This window comes from Hibiscus syriacus, unplaced genomic scaffold, assembly GCF_006381635.1.
Source record: "Hibiscus syriacus cultivar Baekdansim isolate YM2019G1 unplaced genomic scaffold, ASM638163v2 tig00110174_pilon, whole genome shotgun sequence".
Classification (NCBI taxonomy): Eukaryota; Viridiplantae; Streptophyta; class Magnoliopsida; order Malvales; family Malvaceae; genus Hibiscus; species Hibiscus syriacus.
Genome location: NW_024062612.1, coordinates 2,583,814 through 2,605,406, shown reverse-complemented (window position 1 = coordinate 2,605,406; position 21,593 = coordinate 2,583,814). Strand labels below are relative to the sequence as shown.

At 34.1% G+C, this 21,593-nt stretch overlaps 1 pseudogene; it reads left to right on the top strand.

Moving 5' to 3' along the window:
- Nucleotides 1-18,821: 18,821 nt before the first annotated feature.
- Nucleotides 18,822-21,499, top strand: LOC120216912 (annotated as a pseudogene).
- Nucleotides 21,500-21,593: the final 94 nt, after the last annotated feature.

Below are 21,593 nucleotides of genomic sequence, written 5' to 3'. Positions count from 1 at the left end.
TATGTACAAATCAGTCCAAGATGACCACGAGTTTTAAAGTTATTTTATTTCTAGATTTAAGATTGTAGTTGAGATACCTAGCCGCTTTATCTTTTTTTTTTCTTTACAACTTAAATTTCTATAGATCAAATTAATTTTTTCTTCTTTGATTTTGTATTGCTAACGATAGTACTGATTTTGATACTAATTGTCGACCGTTAGTTGTTTTTTCTCTTTGTTTTTTTTTAGTTTTTTAGTAAGAATAATTATGTCATTGTGACATGTTTATCTATGCTTTTATGACATATTTTTCTCTATTTTTTGGTATTTTTTTTATTTTTTATCGTTGTTTTTGTTTATCTTTTTCTCAGGATTGGATTTGACATCACTACGACTAATCAAGTTGGTGCTTATTTGTTATCATGTTGATATTCTCTGCTTTTGACCATTAGATTAATTTAGATACGCGTTTTGTGCTCGTGGATAGTTTTCTCATGTCTCTTGACATTTACGGTTATGCTTGTAAATTTTCATTGTAATTCTAAATATTTTATATTTTTAATAAAACTAGCGGATTTCTATTAAAAAAATTATTTTATTTCTTGGGTGGGTTATAGAATGTTAGACTTGCAATTAAGTTTAATATGTGGCTTCTTTGGCCCAATAGAGCCATTGGAATAATAATTTAGGATTTTATCCATCATCTAATATTATTTAGGGATTTACGACATTTGCTATAGTGTCAGACGAACTCCTCATCTCGAGATGACGAGTTCCACGTAATGTTATTTTTTAATGGATTTGAATGATTGGGTACCATGTGAGCCAATAATTTATTGTTTTTATTGGGATTTATCACGTTGAGACGACGAGTCAGTTAAAAAATAACTTTTTATTATTGAAAAAAATAAAAATATATTTTTTTTTAAAAAAAAGAGGGTAACTCATCACCTCAAGGTGTCGAGTTCCTTCAAATTCAAAAAAGTAATCATTGGTCAATGGGCAGTTGTGCAACTTCACTTTGAAGGTGACGAGTTCCGTCGAATGTTTTTATTATAGTCGTTGGAATTGGGCTATAAATAGATGTTTTGGGTTTTGATTTTTCATCGAACCCTAAATCTAAAAAAATATAAAAAATCTTACTTTCTGTGAAAATCTCGAAAAATGGCTTCCAAGCAGAAATGTTGCGCCTCAACAACGTTCATATTTCATCGATCGAACTTAGGCCGGAAGAAGAACATAGTATTCGTCATCACGGGATGACTGTGAGAGATTCGCATCTGCGAATGTTGATATATATTCAGCAATCTGATCTTTTCCAACCATATTTGTATGTGGCTTCAAGGTGTACCCGGCATTGATTCAGGCTCTGATCGAACGTTGGTGGCCGAGACGCACATCTTCTATTTTTTGAGTGGTGAAGCGACGATTACTTTGGAAGACGTAGCTTACGAACTCAGTGTTCATGTGAATTGAGCCCCCTTGTGAGGCAGAACAATTACGAGCCCAAGACGTTGGTCTGTGAAGTTTTGGGAAAGGTGCCACCATCCGAGTGCATCGATGGCTATCAGGTACGGATGGCATGGTTGGAGTTCGAATTCCAAGTGACCAACGATTCTATCGAGGAAAAGGTTATTTTTTTGTCCCGAACATATCTTCTCCAACTGATCAGAGGGATATTATTACTGGATAAATATGTTAATTTGGCACAAACTCTGTATCTTCGAATATTAAATGACTTCGCTGAGTGTTGAAATACCAATTGGGCTCGAGGATTTTAGCCTTTCTATACTGGGAGCTTTGCAATGTTGCAATTGTCGAGTGAGGTCGAAAAGCCGATGTAACAGACTATCTAATATTGCTACAATCGTGGGCATGGTATCGGTTCTCATTTTTTATGCTGATTAGAACAACCCCAGTCGATTTTCCTCTTGCAGGAAGGTAATTTTTTAACTTTGTTTTTAAATTTGAATTAAATTTTATTTGTTTTTAATCTTTTTCTATTTTTAAATATTTTAGATGATGCCATAGAATAATGAGAAGGAGTTTTTGGGTGCTACTGCAAAAGATATACGGATAAGGATCGACATCGTCAATTGATATGAGGTATACATTTGTTCTTTTATTATTTTTTCGGGTCCATTTTTAAATTTTATATATATTAACTTTGATATTTAATATTTATAGTTTTCTTGGCTTTTGTATGCTGACGATGAGATCAGGGGTCTAATTTATGGTGTGTCGTGACGCTGTTATTACATTTTGTGATTGTTAAGTGGTACACCGATGATAGAGTACTGCGACAGTATGTGTCGCATTAGCCAATTCCTATGAAAATCGTTGAGATGGACGTGCTCTATAGAATTGATATGTGTGGGAAACATACCAAAATTTGGCCCGCGAAGCATGCTTACTTCATCGAGCTATGGAATCGACGACACATGTCGCTCCCCCCGTGGTACTATATTACACCAATGGACCTAGATTTCGATCATTCTCCTTATCTCCGAAATTACGAAGCAAATGGGAAACCATATCTCATGACACCACAAGATAGGGGAGAATGGGAACAACATCAAGCCAGATTCCCTAAGTCCAAGAAGAAATCATCATTGTCTTATTCTTCTGCTTTAATATATGCAGCTGAAGATTACTATAACGCATCTCAGGCTAGTTTCGATTTCTATCCTGCATATCATACTTCAACCGAGACTCAGTCGATTTGAGTTGGAGGTTCATTGTATGAAATGCAACACACTCAAACATCTTCGACAGAACATGTGGCTGAGGGTGAATGGATCATATCGTATATGATCATCAACATAGTCGCCAAGTCAATTCAGTAACTGCAATGATGGTGTCAAATACCATAAGCCCATCATCGTATTTCGAAGGTGGATCTTAAAGTGTGTTAAGTAAACATCCTCTATAAGATGAAGACGACGATGACGATTAAGGTCGATGACCCCGACGTACTCGACGAGCGTTGCGCCATTATCATTTGATCACTCCTCGACATCGTCAAGAACTTAGAAAATATAAATAAAAAATTTATTAGTTTGTAAAAAATGTTATTTCAATAAAAATATTATTATTTTTTAATTCATTTATTTTTTAAATTAATCGAGCGAACTCGTCACTTCGACATGACGAGTTCCATTCTGACCGTTGCACAACTGCCCGTTGACCAATAGTTATTTTTTTGAATTCAAAGTAACTCATCACCTCCCTCTCTTTTTTAATTTCTATTTATTAAAAGAATTCAATAATAAAAATTATTTTTTAACCGGACTCGTTGTCTCGACATGAAGAGTTCTAATAAAATTAATAAATTATTGACTCACATGAGACCCACTCATCTGGGCCCATTAAAAAATATTTTTTGGAACTCGTCACCTCGGTGACCAGTTCACCCGACATTGTAATGAATGCAGTAGATCCTTAAATAATATTGGATGATGGGTAAAACCCTAAATTAATTTTCCAATGGCCCTATTAAACCCTTTAATGTGTAGACGTTAATTTTTTTCGGAATCCAAGCCCAAAACCACCACGGGCCAGTCCAGTCCAATTCACACTAACTCTCACAAGATACGGTTCAACCCCCGAAACACTAATATATTAATAGGTTGTAATTGGATATAGATTATGAATTTAAGGTGCTTGATTTGATTTCAGGTTCTGAGTCTATTGGGTTGGTTCGGATGAGATTAGCTGATGACAGGATATATAAAATAAAAAAATTTACAACTCGATGAGTAACTATAAATACCATTAACGATGTACATCATTAATTTAATTTATAAAAAAAGTTTAAAAATTTAAGAGACTCAACGTATAATTATAAATTAGTTAAAAATTTAAAAGTAAATTATTTAAAATTAAAGGTAAACTATACTAGTGACAACCTAATTATTGCCCCTTTTCATTTTGACCATTATTTTGAAATTTTGTCATCAAGTCACTAAACTATTTAAATGTATTCAATTAAGCCACTTGTCGTTAATATTTAACGAAGAAGCTGATGTGACAGTTAAAATATTTGGTATAATTACACATTTGGTCATTATTACTTATATATTCTATCAATTTAGTCCTAATTTTTATAAATTAAAATAAATTTAACTATCAAATCAAATGGTGTCATGTGTCACTGGTGCCAAGTGTAAAAAAGTAAGGCTCAATCATTGAGTCAAACTTAACTGCATATATTATATATGTTGTATATTAGTGTAAACTTAAATTCTTAATATTTTATGTATCTTAACTTAAATTCACATATTGAATTAATTTTACATCTTAATATTAAAAATATTTTTATCTTAACTTATTAATTATATTTTATTCTTTTGATAATCGAAAAATATATTTTATTTTTATTTTATTTTAAAATATATATTTTAATCTTATTTTAAATTAAAAAATATAATTATTCTTATCTTAACTTAAATATTTATATTTCATTATGATAATATTTTAAATTTAAGATAAAAATATAATATGTTTTTTGTAGTTAAGATAAAAATAAAATATATTTCTGTAGTTAAAATAAAAATATTTTTTTAAGTTAAGATAAGAATAAAAGATGTGTTTTAAGTTAAAATAAGAATTAATTATGTTTAATAATTTAAGGTAAGAATATAATATATTTAATAATATAAGTTAAGAATATAACTTATGTAATAAATTAAGATAAGAATAAAATATATTTTTTGAAAAGTTCTACAAGGCTTAACGAGCACCGATGATCATCACTAACGATAAGTACTATTAATTTAATTTATAAAACTTTAAAATAATAAAGTACTTAACGAATAATTATAAATTAGTTAAGATTCTAAAAGTAAATTATTTAAAATAAAATATTAATTATATTATTTTTATAATCTTATTTTAAATAATAATTAAATCAAATATTAACCCCTAAATTATTTTTTCTTTCTTTGAAGTCGTGTCACCGTTTAAAAATAAAATATTAATTATATTATTTTATAATCTTATTTTAAATAACAATTAGATCAAATATTAATCCCTAAATTAAAAACCCTAAATTCTTTTCCTTGCTATGAAGCCGTGGTCGTTGTTGTCGTTGTTTTTGTCATCGTTTGTATCTTTTGGCCAACGTTAACCATGTAAACATGCATGAGCTTGGCTTAATAGTTTAAAATTAAATTATAATCGATCGATACAATACATAAATAAAAACGTGTTACAAATATAATTTGTAAAGACAAATATCATGTACGGCAATAGCGATGACGGTGACAGTGGCGGCGGTAGTGACTCCATAGCAAGAAAAAAGAATTTAGGGTTTTTAGTTTATGGGTTAATATTTTATCTAATTATTATTTAAAATAAGATTATAAAAATAATGTAATTAATAGTTCATTTTACATAATTTACATTTAGATTTTTAAATAATTTATAATTATACGTTGAGTAATTTATAATTTTAAAGTTTTATAAATTAAATTAATAGTGCTCATCGCTAATTGGTGTTTATTAGTGCTCGTCGAGCGTGGCAAACTCATTCATGTTTTTTAAGCTAAGGTAAAGACTAAAATATATTTTTAAGTTAAAATAAGAATAAAATATATTTTTAGGTTAAGACAAGAATAAAATATATTTGATTAGTTAATATAAAAATAAAATATATTTTTAATGTTAATATGTAAAATTAATTTAATATGTGAATTTAAGTTAAGATATATAAAATACTAAGAATTTAAGTCACTAATATACAACAAAATAATATACGTAGTCAAATTTAAACCAAGTAACTACTTTGGTTCTATGGTTGAGCCTTGTTTCTTCAACCCAGGAACTCCATGTTCAATTCCCTAGGGTATTTCTTTAAGTGTCCAAAATTTTCTTTCCTTTAGAGTGTGACATGTGTCATCTTCTAATTGGTGAGAAAAATATATTAAATTAAAAATAGATTAAAATAAATTTAATCGTCTAATATGATGGTAACACTTGCCATTACACTTGACACTAGTGACACATGGCACCATTTAATTTAAGGATTAAGTTTATTTTAATTTATTAAAATTAGGACCAAGTTGATAGAATATATAAGTAATAGTGACCAAATGTGTTATTATACCAAATATGTTAACTGCCACATAAAATTTCCGTTAAATATTAATAACAAGTGACTTAATTAATTTATTTAAATAGTTGAGTGATCTGATTGACAAAATTTTAAAAATGGCGGCCAAAATGAAAAGAGACAATAGTTAGGTGGTTACTTTTATAGTTTACCCTTTATTTTAAATAATTTACCTTTTAAATCTTTAATTAATTTATAACTATACATCGAATTATTTAGAATTTTAAATTTTTATAAATTAAACTAATGATGTTCATCATTAATGATGATGCTCATTAATACTCTTCAAGTGTGACATACTCATCTTATATAAATATTACAACTTCAAGATTACTTGGTTGAGTACTTCTAATGGTTGATTTTAATGTATATCGATTATAATTGTATATTATAACTGAAACTTGTCAAATAAATTTTTTAAAGAATACTTGTTTATTAACACTTAAGATTAAATGATATATTAACTCATAAATGATGGATTATAGCTATAGATTAGATGAATGTAAAGTTTGTAAACTACGAAAATCCTAATCTAATTCTGATAAAGTAAGGTATCGGCGTGTTATATTTAGCTAGTGTGACAAAATACTTTCCGATCATTGTAATTTGACTATAAATGTACACTTTGAGAGTATCAAAGGTTCAAATGGAAAAGAAAAAAAAACCTCATTAACATCCGATTCATTTTGCACCTAACTCGATTAATTTATATCTTTCTTTTTCCTAGAAAATACTGGAGATCGATATATATTGTTCAAACTGTTCTGGTGGGGGGATGTAAGGGAGTAGCTAAGAAGTAAGATCCATATCATATAGCATGTGCATGTCATAGTCGTGCATTCAAAACTCTCACTTTCCTGACGACAGGTATTTTTGGATACTTTTTTATTTTTAAATAATGTTTTTTTATTATGTTTTGTTGGTTTTACGAGGGATTGAGAAGAATCGTGGTTGATTGCGTGAAATGAGCAGTCGTGCCAAACGCAATGATGATTGAATTATTGATATTCCTTTATGCTGATTTTGCGGTTCACAAAATTTAGGGTAATTTTTTAGATATCACACAAGAGAATATGAAAATAATAAATATTCCAGCATTTTTATCGAAAAATCACCATAATATTAAAATATTACCTATCTAACATTCGTTGACCAAAAATACTCGAACTAACATCCAAATATTAAAAACCCACCTAAGGTGTGTCGGGTGCACCACGACTTAGGGTAAGGTGCATTTGGTGCACCGCGCCTCCCATAAGGCGCATTTGGTGCACCACACCTCCCATAAGGCGCGTTTGGTGCACCGCCTTCGATTGCCATCGTATCCCATCCATCTCTATCCCCTACCACCCCTACCTCAATTAATTGTCTAAAAAATCAGAAGTTCTCATTGTAGGGGAAGTGATTTCCCCCTTTTTAAGAGAATATCTGCTATGTCATAGTGTCTCATCCCATCAAATATATAGCGTTTATGGGAACAGTTCCCCAATTGCTGACATATAAAAATCTCAATTTACATAATTGTCTGAGAGGCTCGTTCAAAGGGAAGTGTTTTCCCTTTTTCCATAGAGTCTCTGCCATGTCATTGTTTCATCCCATCAAACATAATTAATGAAAATAATTTCCTGAACTCTCAAACTCTCTTAAATTCTCAAGCTCGCAAACTTTCAAAATGGCTTCTATTTCAGCTGTTGTTTATTATGATGGAGAAATTCGAGAAGATGAATTCAGAGTTGTTTTCCAATAAGATCATTATATCCTCACTACCTTCAAGGAAACATCACTATTGAGGAATTAGTAACAAAAATATCAAGAAAGGCTCGTGTTGGAAATACTAGAAGATTGTTTGAACTTCAGTATAGATTTTCGACTGAAATTTTCCTTTAACATATACAACATTCGACCTCTCCACTGATGAAGATGTTGATATGATGGTTGATACTTCCAATCAAAATCCAAACTCTATTACAGAAATGTATGACATGTTTGTTGAAGTTCATGCAGTTTGTGGTATGTCATTATTCTCCCACTATGGGTTACCTCAACCAGTTCATCAAGTTGACAGTCAAACTTAAATAATTTGTAATGATTTCACATCATTAATGAAAAATCCACCTCCTTCTACCATTCCATCAAGTTCAATAGGGTGACATTCATCTGCCAACTTCTTTGATGTCAATATAGATATGTCTTCCAGTTCCAATGGGAGACATTCATCTGCCAACTTCTTCAACCTCAATATGGATATCCTTCCAGTTTCAGGGGGAGATATTCATCTGTCAACTTTTAAAACCTCAATATAGAGATGCATTCAACACAACACTCAGTTCATAACCCATATGGTGATATCCCTTCAAGTTCCACAGTAAGACATTCATTTGCAAACTTGTTCGACCTAAACATCGAAATAATATAGGAACCATCATCTCCATCAGAAGAACCTCTTCGTGAGTCAAGAGTGTATGATGTTGTGACTGGATTATTCGTTGAACTTGAATCATCGTAATTCAACATGGACTATGATAATGATAAGGATGAAGTTCCCATAAATACGTTTCAATATGAACCTTCAGTACACATGTCTGAAGCTGACTATGACGCTATGTACGGGCCAGAAATTTTGAACATGCCTAATGTTGGAGAATATGATAGGCATTTACTAGTCAAATATGGTGATTTATATCGTGGAATGGAGTTCACATATAAAGATGAAGTAATTATGGAAATAAAGAATTACAATATTCGTAATTCAATTCACTCTAGAGTCGATAGATCTACAATCGAAAAGAATGTATGTTATTGTATTGAACGTGATAACGGTTGTAACTGGATGGTTCGTGTTTCAAAGAGAAAGAGAAAGAATGACATATGAGAACTAACAAAATACAAAGATCCTCATACATGTTGTGCACGAGGGATCAACCAGGACAATCGAAACTTGGACTCCAACGTGATTTTCTAAGCCATCATGCGCATGGTCAAAACAAGATCTCACATAGTTATTGCAGTGTGTTGATTTCTACAATACAATCTCAATATGGGGTACATTGTCTCATACAAAAAACATGAAAGGCAAAATAGAATGCCATTATAAAACTACACGACGAGTGGGATGCATGTTACAACGAACTACCCAGCTGGTTTAACCTGTTGTGAGGACTGAATCCTGGGACAATAGTTGAGTTTGAAACTTGTCATCCCTACGAGAATGATCGAGTTCTTCGAGATCAATATCGATTCTACCATGTTTTATGGACTTACCCACAATGCATTAATACTGTGAAATACTGAAACTCGTAGTCCAAATTGATGGTATATTCTTGTATGAAAAATACAAGAAAGTTTTATTTTTGGAAGTAGTCTAAGATAGTAATTGTGACATTCTTCATGTTTCCTTTTCCCTTGTTGAAGGATAAGATACAAAGTCTTGGGTTTTTTCTGAGAAATACACGGTTACATGTTGTCACGAGGGAACATATTTGTGTCATTTCATACTGAGGAGTTAGGATCAAAGCAACAATGGACTCTTTGGGTCCGATATGGAAACCTCCATACGTATAACATCGTCTCTGTATCTGACATATTGCTGAAAACTACCACGAAAAATACAAGAATAATTATGAACGCCAATTAATTATAAACATGTGTATGTTACTTTTTCCAATTTTGGTTCTCAGTCATTTTCATCTAATCTATTTCTACATCACACTAACTAGTACATATGGTGGCTTAGGTTACGAACTCTTACCTAGAAGGTCCAAGGATATGCTTCAAGAATTACGAGGAAAAAATGAGTATGGATACAATTACATCAGTGAAATCAATAAAGAAAAGTAGACAAATGCATACTATGGTGGATATCGATATGGACATATAATAACCAACTTTGCCAAGGCTATTGATTCAACCTTAAAGGGGGCGCGTCATTTACCAGTAATTGTTTTGGCTAAAATGACGTATTTTTGTTTGGGTCAGCTTTTTGAGAACCTCGGGGGTCAAGCTCTTACATGGATGAAAAAATGATCATGTTTATCACCCGATTAATAGCAAATCTATAGCAAAAAGTTGCAGCATTAAACAAAATGTCAGTGATAAACTTTTTTTGCACCTAGAAATTATTTCTTGTCACATAATTGTCACGACCTCTTTAAGGGATTGAATAGAGCTCTTTGAGAGTTAATCTACGAGAGATGTGGTGTGACTATGAGTTTTTTCAAGCTCTGAAGTATCCATGCTATCATGTCATAGTAGCTTGCTCATATTCGCATCAAGATTATAAGCATTACATGGATCCTGTATACAGACTTTCAGAAGTATTCAAGGTATATGAATATGGGTTTCCCCTCATAGGTAATGAAAAATTCTCAAATGAGGTTCAGACTTGGTTTCCAATTGTTCCAGATCCAAATTTATTAAGGGATTCAGGTCATCCAAAATCCACTCGAATTCATTGTGATATGGATATTCGAGAGACATTAAAAGAACACAAAAGATATGGACATTGTAGAAACTTAGGCCATAATAGGAAAAATGTCTATCTCTTTTATCATCACGTAATCGATGAACACTACTAATGTACTTCTATTTTCTAATGTTTCAAATTATGTTATTTCATTTTCTTTCAGTACCAATTAATTTGATTTGAGCTTATTTATACCAGAAGATACCCCTTAACGTAAACATTACACATAATAAAAAGCTTACTTATTATAAAGACAAAATATATGAAAATATTATAATAAATGAAAATATCATCAACATTATCTATCGATGCCTCCTTGAATGTGTTTCGTATGGTGGTGGTTGTTTACTTCGATGAAGGTTTATTCTAGGATACTGTTCTTCCTTTTCACTCTCATCATCGTCGTCGTCATCTTGATCATCATCATCTTGATCGTCATCGTCATCATCATTGTTATCGTCATCATCATCATTACTCTCAGCTACATTTTCTTGATAAGCAATGGACGACTATGCAGGACTCTGTAGAATAAGGATCCTGGAGGAGTATGACTAACCATCCCACCACTCGTTGAGAATTGCAAAAACTGTAAAAAAAAACCAGAAATTGATGTATGCGATCCATACTGCAATTCAAACTGTGAAGTAAATGTTGGATCCATAGGCATAGTCGTATAATATCCGCTAGGGATGTTATAAAACCTTGTGGGCTCTTTACGTAGCCATGCGATGGAGGCATCAAAATCGGCGGATATGACATCTGAACCAGCTGCAGTGGCATCTAAAAGTGGGGCGGTGACATCTGAACCGGCGGGCTAGGAATATAAGAAAGTGTCGATAGTTACTTCTGTGATGGTTCTGGTGGCATAGTTGAGGACGACCCGGATGCGTCTGCTCTTAATCCATAAGTGGGGGACAATGATGTTGTGACAGTGGATGTTTTTCTCGATGACAATGAATTATCCCCTTATGCTCCTCTAAAAGTAAGAATGACTTCTCATTTGCATTAAACCATTCAATATAACCATTTGAAACCATGATACCAATTTCTAATATATACTCTTGAGGGGGCAAGCGTTGATGTTCGTTCTTCCACATCACTAACCAATCTCTATACTTCACTAACCAATTAACATCTTTTTTGCCCCGTTTATCGATGTTATGCATATTGTTGAGATTTATTGGTGCTTCAGGAATATATTGTGTGCAACCAAACTGATAAAGCACAGAGTCAGTTGGATGCCACTCAACAATAACATAACAAATAAGAGGCACAACCGCCATCCATACATTCAATTTCCCACTTAAGTCAAATGGGATGCAAGCCCTCATTTCGTCGTTCAAATAAGGTAACCATTTGAACTAAAAGAAAAATATATATTTCTTATCAAAATTTAAATGAAATTCAAATTATATAAAGATAATTAAATTAAAAAAAATTAAAATTAAAAAACGTACCTCTACACCAACTTTATGTTAATGAGTAATCGGATATCTTCTAATTCTTGTTGGATATTACGGTGATCTTTTCTATTTGATGACCACATATTTAATATAAAAAATATATATATCATTCTATAATAATAAAAAATAATATTTAAAAATAAATTTAGCATTGAAAATTACCTTGATAGTAACAGAAAGACAATTGACTCATTCATGATCAAAACCAAAAAAAAGCATGCGATACAATACCCACGATTGGAGAAGCATGAGACAAACACCAATAACAATTTTACTATATTTTGTAAATCAACACGTTTCTCTAAATAAAAATGCCAACACTGCAGAGCCCCAACTCAATGTGTCAACTATTTGAAAATCTATGAAATGCCGCAATCACATACAATGGACCTGGTTATGAAACTTGTCGGGCGTCAATATCCCTCCAATAATTTGTAATACGTATGCTCAAGAAAATGTTTTTGTCTCATCATCAGAACAATTTTCATGCAACTTTTAAAATTTCTTTGCAACCTTGCTAACGTTATTCGACCACCGTTGAAAGTCGTCGGGTCATCACTAAGATACTCTTTGCACATATTCTCCCAGTCATTATCTAGCTCCATCTACCGATAGCCTCAACTTCATTGAAACATCCTCCAGGGTAATGGTGCACTTCCCACATGGCATATGGAACGTATATGTCTCTAGCCTCCACCTCTCAATTAGTGCAGAAATAAGGGTGAGTTCAAGTTTACAACCTCCTTCAATTTTTTCTATGTAACCAAATCCAGCCATAGATAAATACTACCAGATACGCCTCGGTGTATTCATCTTGTTATTATAGATAAAAAGTTCTAATATTCATTCAATTTTCTAATAAATAAATTCTAACCATTAAAATTTGAACTAATATTTCAAAAATTATTTAAATAAAACTATAATAAATGAATTCTAACAATTTAAATAATATATGATCAATTTCCTAATATTTAAAAATTTAAAAAGAATATAGTTTCATATTCTGACTGTATCGACAAAATGACTCGAAATATGATCATCATCTAATCACAACATCCCACCTTCCATTTCTTTTAACTGCAGATAATAAATATAAATTAAACAAGTTTACAATTAAATTATAAATTAATAAAAAAATATGTAATAAATTAATAATAAATTTATTAAATAAAAAATAACAATATACCTTATTGGCTAAAACTTAATGGGAAGATGATATAATTTTGGGTGTGATTTGTATGAGACAAAGGGGTGGTTTATATAGGGGATGAGACGATGGGAAATGGTCGAGCAGGAACTGGGGGGAGGTGTGCCACGTCAGATGCGCCTTTGGGGGGGAGACACGCTACGTAGGACTCACCTTTATGGGGTGCAGGGGAGGCACGCCACGTAGTACGCGTCTTAGGTGGGTTTTTTAAATGAATTTTTTAAAATGAGTGTTAGTTTGGACATATTTTTTATTGGGTGATAATTCGAAAATATTTTAATATTAAAGTGATTTTTAGATAAAAAAGCCAAATATTAAAAAAGAATAAACTAGAGTTAAGGAAAGTAATGCTGGGGGTGTTTTGCATCAGAAATTTAGTGATTGGAATTCTTGTTGCAATTACAGTTATTCAATTAATGGTTGTATTGGTTGCTTTGGCATAGTAGTTTGAGTTGCACAATACTTTCTGTATTTGATCAGAGTATCTCTATGAAAGGTACTTTCGGGGGGTGATTTTATTATCTCTGTAATTTATGGTTCTAATGATGGCTGCACTCGGAGGCAACTTTGGCATCAATTGAGCTTTGTGGGATGTACAATAAGGAATCTTCCTTGGCTAATTAAAGGAGACTTCAATATCATTATAAATGCTGAGGAAAGCTCGACTGCTGTAAGCATGGCAACTAGCGCAGACCTCTGATTTTTAGAATTATGTGGAGGATTTGGGAGTATTTGATCACCCCTTTTCTGGCCCTTTTTTCACTTGGTCAAATAAGCAACATGACACTTATTTGGCACGAAAACTGGACCGTGTGCTAGTAAACTCAACTGGCTTGAAGATTTTTCTGAATAAGAGGTTGAATTCCAAGCTCCTGGGGAGTCCTCAGACCATTGTTCAGCTCTGGTTTGGCTTCACAAGGAAGCACCTACAACAAAGCCTAAGCCATTCAAATTTTTTTAACTTTTGGACAAAGCATTTAGAGTTCATATCTATTGTGGAGAAATCATGGCAGGCTTCGGCAGTGGGAAATCCAGCTCAAATTCTCTTCCACAAACTCAAAAGACTAAAGGGCTGGCTTAGAGAACTTAACAGAGAGTGTTTCAATGACATCTCTAACTGTGTAAGGCAGAAGAGAGAGTAATTGATTAACATCCAGCTAGCAAACCTAAGTTCTGTTCATACTGACAATAACATCATTTCTGAACTGGAAGTTGGCAAGGAACTGCAAATCCTTGAAGAAGTTGAATTGCTTTTCTACAAGCAAAAAGCCAAAGTGAATTGGATCAATGAGGGGGATCAGGGGGTCTCATTTCTTTCACTCTATGGTGGCATGCAAGAGAAAAAAATAACACAACAACTCCTTCATACTTCCTGCTTTTAACACTACAGTCGTTGTCCTTGTGCCAAAAGTCCCTAACCTCAATATGGTCAAAGACTTTAGGCCTATTTTCTGCTGCACTGTGATCTATAAGATAGTCACAAGGATTTTAGTTAGGCGTCTTTCTGCTGTATTCCCTAGTATGATTTAAAAAAATCAAACTGCTTTTGTACAAGGGAAAAACATTGTAGATTAACACACTATTTGCTTAAGAGCTTGTTAGGGGCTATAATAGAAAGAACATATCCCCTAGGTGTTCCATGAAAATCAATCTCCAAAAGGCTTTTGACTCATTGAATTGGGAATTTATTGTTGTAGCGTTGTATGTTTTAGGCTTGCCTGAAAATTTGTTGGTTGGATTTGGGCATGCTTCACTAAGCCTAGTTATTCTATTGTGCTGAATGGTTGCTTAGTTGGATTCTTCAAGGGTGCTAGGGGAGTAAGGCAATGTGACCCCCTATCTCTATACCTTTTCGTCCTTGTCATGAATGTCTTGTCTAGCTTGTTGAATGTGGCAGCTCAAAAAGGGATTTTCAATTTTCACCCCAAGTGTAGGAAAATTGGCCTAACCCATCTCTGCTTTGCTGACGATTTACTTATTTTTTGTAAGAGATTTATTGAATCCATTATTGGTGTTCAATCTATTTTGGATATATTCTACTCTCTTTCGGGTTTGAAACTGAATGCTAGCAAATGTGAGTTATATGTAGCTAGCTGGGATGTCTAATACATTATGTGATGATATAATAGAAATCACTGGCAGAGAAGGTTGTCAATGCCTCATTGAAAATAGAAGGGCCAAGCTGAATCTGTGGGTTAATAGACACCTGAGCTTTGCTGGCAGGTTACAATTGGTACGCGTTGTATTATTTAGCATCACAAACTATTGGTGCAGGCAGGTCATGCTGCCTCTAGTGGTGATAAAAAAATCGAGCAACTTTGCTCTCGTTTCTTCTGGAAAGGAACTGACGTGTCTGCAAAGGGAGCCTGAGTTAGTTTAAGGCAAATTTATCTGTTAAAATATGAAGGAGGCCTGGGTGTATTTGATTTAGGTGGTTGGAATAAGGCATGCTTTGCGAAGCTGATCAGAAGCTTATTGGCAGAGGATGGATCTCTATGGGTGGCTTGAATCCATTCTTATGTGATAAAGGGTTCTGATTTCTGGCAGATGAGCACCCCTACGAATGCTAGCTGGAGTTTTAAATGCTTACTAAAAATGAGGTATGCTATCTCTCACTTAGTAGCTGGTCCAAGCAGAGAAGAACTTAACACGAGGCAAATCTGGGAAGACATGCATATCACGACTTCGAGGGTCTTGTGGCACCAGTTGGTGTGGTTCCCTGGACGCATTCCAAAACACAACATTATCTTATGGATGGTTGTCTTGGATAGGCTCCTTACTCGTGTTAGACTTATACGGATGGGATTAGCCATAGAGAACGATAAATGCTTACTCTGTAATATTGAATGTGACTCGAAACCATATTTTCTTCGAGTGTGGGTTGGCCAATGCTTTATGGGGGGCTATTATTTCTCTATGTGGTATAAATCGCAGTGTGAGCAGCTGGAACGGTAAGTTGGCATGGGCTATCTATTGTTTTAAAGGTAAATCACTCATTGTGCGAGTGTTAAAGCTTGCTTTGGCCGAATATGCGTATAGCATCTGGAAAGAAAGGAATAACAGGCTGTTTGGAGGAAAAGCTAGATCGATGAGCGATATTCTGGAGGATATTAGAGATTCCATCCAGATTTGGTTGAGTGGATGGTCCTTCGACAGAGTGGACTAGAGGAATGCTACCCTTTGTGTAAGCTGGGGCATACCGTGCATATAACTGTTCCTTTTTCCTGCTTTTATGGTATGTGATAATATAACTGTGGCTAATCCGATGTTAATGTATTAAACTGGTTCCTTGTAGCAGTCTTCTACTTTATTGAGTAATGAAATGGATTATAAAAAGGACATGGAAATAATAATATTAAAAAGGGGTAAAAACGTCATTGAAGACCTAAGCAAGATAAAGACGGATAAAAGATGCATCCACGTGGGCTGAAATTGCACGGTAACGCTGAAGTCTATGATAAACCAATTTTGCTGTCTTCATCATCATCTATCTGGAAGAGAAATTGTTTCGTACTCTGAGAAGGGCAGCTCTGTCGGTAAAAACTGTCAGATATCCTCTCGAAAGAAGTTGTCTAAAAACTGAAGAAAACCCAATCCAATCAGATTTTGCATGAAATTGCGAGTAAAAACCTAACAAAACTTCCACAAAGTTTGTTTTAATCGTCGTAGTGACGAAGTGGATCATGATACTCTTATTTAGTACGAGAGATCTATGTTAGCTTCTTTTAGTTAAAGACACCGATGACCTAACCAAGTCTGCAACGCACAAAGCACAGGCAGGGACTCCCTTCAACCGTTTGTATGTAACATCAATTTCGTACGAAAGTACTGTTAAATCTGTTATCATTATATTTCTTTTCAGATTATGTTCCCACATGAAATATGCGAACAACCAATCCGATGATTGACATAATTTCGATAAATGTTATTTTAGTAAAAAAAAAAAGAAAGATCGTGCGTACACCACAGTAAAAAGAAATTAGCTAAAAGTAGAGGATAAACTACACTGGTAGTTGATGAAGTTTTAGGATGATACTTTACTTTTGGTCACTCAACTTTTAAAAATTGTGCTATAATCACTAAAGTTTTAATTTACTTTCATTACCGTCATTGTTGTTAAAAATATATCGACACATTGAGTTGTTCTTCCAAAAAAAATCTTAATTTTCTAAATTGATAGTCATCACATAGGTTGAATTTTGATGAACGAAACGTCGTCGATCAATCCTAATGGTGGAATGACTTCTTTTTTGGATAAAAAATAACATAATTGAGTTTCAAGTTGGTCCAATAGTTAATAGTGACATATCAAAAAAGTTTTACCTTTGAATTTTTATTAGACTATCATATCTTTTTATTTTTTTCTGCCATTCTTCAATTTTTTTATCGAAAAGATCATCAAACTACTCATATTATTTTCATCTTTCTTTCCTTCTATTCAAACTCATTAGAAAATCTTTCAATCTCCACAAATCAAATCTAAAATTAAAAGCTGAACTATACAATCTATGCTTGTTAACCATCAAATTAACGTAAAACTTAACTATGTTAATATTATTGTCAAATAAATCTTTTTCACCATTTGGACTAATCGACGATCACTCTGTTCATAAAAAAAATTAACCTTTTTTGTAATTGCAAATTTGAAAACTTAGATATTTTTTGGAATAATGCTTTAGCATGTCATATAAATTTCTGAAATACACTTAATTATAGTGACTATAATGAAAAAAATAAGTGGTTGTAATATAAGTTTTAAAAGTTTAGAGAGTGAAGTTTTTGGAAAAAGAGAGCAAAGTTAAAGTACTCTAAAAGGAGAATAACTAATATTGTAGTTACCCAAAGTATAATGTTAACATTAATTATTTATGGGAAGTATTAGAAAATAAGGTGCATGAGGGCCTAGTGGAATTTATGGTAATATTTTTCGAAAGGTAGGTCGAGATTCCATTCCATAGACACGTGTCACCGAACACCGTGTTTCATGCGCTTATGTTGTTTTACTATTATTTTACTTTTGCTGTGGAAACTCTAGCTAATTCCAGTCTAGCCATTTACGCCCTCCAGTTCACCACCTCTACCTCGTTCCTCTATAAGAAGTTGGAATCTTTTTTGTTGATATCGACAGAGACCTTTTTGATCAACAATCTGGCGGAGTTTAGCTTCAACAGGTTTTCTACCTTGTTTTGTTCTTATGTTCCTTTTAAGTAACTTGTAAATTATCGGTGACGAAAACTTTATGAGCATTCCAGATCCAAGTATTCTATTAAGACACACAGAGAGAGAAATGAGAATTTGGAGAAGAGAAAAGATTCTTTTCTCTATCGCTTTTTGGGGCATTTCATATTTCCTCAAATAAGTGTAAAAAAATTAGCTTTACATTAAAGGTGCTTTGGGGTTTTCTTAACCACCTTCTTGCTTTGTTCTTAAACAGGAGAGTTTTAAAAGATGGATTCAGTGAAGCTTCCTAAGAGAAGCTGAGCTTTCAGCTCTGGCCGACAATCTAGTTAGACCTTCTCGAGCTTGAGAAGGCATCGGCCCTTTCATTTCCGATGACCGTTCACTATCCGATTGCACTCGGTCCTTGGCTTGGTGCCTTCCTGTTGATTACGGCTAACGTTTGAATAATCATTCTTCGATGTGATCTTTGCAAACTCGACTTCCGTTTTCAAAGCTCAATTAGAATCGGTTAGAGATGTGAGCATCAATAGTCTATACGTTCAAGAGGAGGAAGAAGGAAAATAAACATTCAGGCTTCTTTGAGATTTTGACCAAGTCCTAAATAAAATGGAGAAATTCAATTGTTTCAAATTATTGACCGCGAAGAAAAAGAAAGATAAGGTGAGAAAGGGGTTAAAAAAAGTTTACATAATGCTTCAAATTTGTGTATGTAATGATTTCCTGCTTCGTCTGATCTTCTTGAATCTGTTTACCTGCAGGGGGGTGATTCATCATCAAAAGCTAATGAACAAAAGAAAGGTAGAACACTCCAGATTAAACTTGAACAAGCGGTACAGCCTATCGAGGGAGACGAATTGAAATCAACAACTTTTACGGTCCCTTTACCTGTTGGCTTTAAGGAGGATTGCAATGTCCAAGGTAATCAACCATGAGAGCCCTGTTGGATGTGAAGCAGTAGAAAAAGCATATGAAGGGGAATATGAGCATGAAGAAAATGCCTCAATTAAGAGAGAGTTTTCTGACTTCGATCTCCAAGCCCATGTAGCTAACTCAAGTGAAGGATTTGATTTTGGAACCAAAAGGGTGGCTTCTTCTGATTCATTTGAAACTGAAGCAAAGGAAGAATTTATGTACTCAGCGGCTAAAGATATTGAAAAGGTTGTTGATATTGTCCAAAGTGGACATATTAGTGATCCTGGGATGAGGAGGGTTGAGTTCTGGGCTTCACCGAAGCTTATGCGCTCATGTTCGGATTTGGGAACAAGGGGTGTGCTAAGAAAGGTAGCTAATCAGCTGCCTCCATCTAAGTCATTTGAAGAATTGCAGGAGTTATCTGCAAGAGAAATGGACAATTTTAATCTCGGAAGCCCTGCTTCTATGATGACTCGTTACAGTGCAGACCGAGTGATGTTGAAAAAACATTCATCCAGTCAAGTCCTACCTTCCAGAAGCAGAAGGTTATGGTGGAAATTGTTACTCTGGAGCCACCGGAACTCTCACAATTGGATTACAAGACCGCAACCTCTTCCTATCACGGCTACTTTGAACCAGCAAGGAGGGTACTCGTCAGATACAATTGAGCTACATCAAGCAATGAAATCAAGCAAGATGGAATCACCAGGATACTTTACAAGGGAGTCTTTGAACAAAGACTTCACTGGAAACTGTGATGACAACCAGAGCTGGAATGGTTTTCATAATGGAGTTTCTGGTTTATGGCCTCAGAACCAATGGGTTGCATTCCCCACTCCATCATCATCCTTCACAAGAGTCGATCAGTGGGTGAGGGATCTAGAAACCCAAAGCTCACAGCCTGCTGATGATGTAAATGATGAAGAGGGCATCACATTTCCACCTTCTCCGGACACTGACAAATCACCAGCAAGAAACACAGCCCACTTGACTCGCCATTCGGATATCAATCTGTCTGAGGAGATTTTACATGCAAATAGTGTCATTCAAACTCTCAATTCTTCCTCAACCGTTGCACACATATCAGGAATAGGTTTGAAAGCCATTCCAATCATCTCAGGTTTCTCCAGCCTTCGGTCTGTCAATTTGTCAAACAACTTTATAAGTAAGCTCTCGAAAAAGCTTGATGATCGTTTAAGATAACTAATTCACAGTTTGCACTCTGATATATGATCATGATTATCATTCTTGCTTTCTTGGCAGCCCATATTACTCCCGGATCATTGGCAAAAGGCATTCATATACTCAACTTGTCAAGAAACAAGATCAGCACCATTGAAGGCCTTAGAGAATTAACTCGACTGCGAGTTGTTGACCTTAGTTATAACCGCATTGCTCGAATTGGACATGGTAACTAATTCGTGAATGATCGAACATCTTTCATGGAAACATTCTCCTTAAACAACTTGCATGCAATTCTAAAAATATTGTCTCCTTTGTGATGCCAGGGTTGTCAAACTGCACATTGATCAAAGAACTGTACCTTGCTGGGAATAAGATAAGTGATGTGGAAGGGCTGCATAGGCTCTTGAAGTTAACAGTCTTAGACCTGAGCTTCAACAAGATAACAACAACAAAGGCACTGGGCCAGCTTGTTGCAAACTACAACTCATTGCAAGCATTGAATCTGTTGGGAAATCCAGTTCAGAGCAACATTAGCGATGACCAGCTGCGAAAGGCGGTTTCTAGTTTACTCCCTAAGCTTACATACCTGAAAAAGCAACCCATTAAACAACAAAGAGCAAGGGAAATGCTCACTGATAGTGTTGCCAAAGCTGTACAAGGAAGTGGCAGTTTGAGCTTTAGAAGAAAAGCATCAAAAAGAGCAACCCAAGGCAGTTCAACATCCTCCAGAGTGCATAGAAACAATGTGGGAATAGGGCAGAAGAAGAAGAAGAAATCGAACAGCCGAAGTTTTCATCACTTATCTCTGAAGTCACCTGCACAGGCTTCTTCATCCCGTTAGATATTTTACCCGTAATTTACCTGGAAATTCATGGGAACCTTTTTCTTTATTTTGCTTTGTGAGTGTGACCCTAAAGACTTCTTGCTATGCAGACATCTCTATTGTTATGTAGGAGTTGTTTTCTTTTTGGTAATTTGATTTGAGTTTGTGTGGTTTAATCAACTGTTGGTGCATGAAAACTTGATTCTGTGGATTGCAAATTTTTTTTTTTTTGGAGTATGGATTACATAATCAAAATCTTTCATTGTTGC